This window comes from Gavialis gangeticus, unplaced genomic scaffold (genome assembly GCF_001723915.1).
Source record: "Gavialis gangeticus isolate Ggan-Ray unplaced genomic scaffold, GavGan_comp1, whole genome shotgun sequence".
Taxonomy (NCBI): Eukaryota; Metazoa; Chordata; order Crocodylia; family Gavialidae; genus Gavialis; species Gavialis gangeticus.
Window position 1 is genome coordinate 40,798,741 of NW_017728992.1, and position 319 is coordinate 40,799,059.

The following is a 319-nucleotide window of genomic DNA, read 5'->3' on the forward strand; positions in this document are numbered from 1 at the left end:
GAAAGAAGTTATCCAGATGGAGGAGTCAGGTGGCTAAAAATAATGTAGTCAAGGTCTGGGGGTAGGAAGAGTGCAGCCCTGGGGCTGGAGTGAGTGGCTGGGCTTTCCCAGCCATAGGGCTGTGCTATGAACATGTGCAGATATTTGGAAGATCAGGCTAATCCATTCCCAATCTAACTCCTCAGGTGAACTAATTTAGGGCCTTGTCATACATTGTACTTTTTCCTGCTCAAATATTGATTGGTGCTAGTGTTAGACCAGGGGCGGACAATTATTTCAGGCGGAGGGCCACTTACCCAGTTTTGGCAGGCTGTTGATG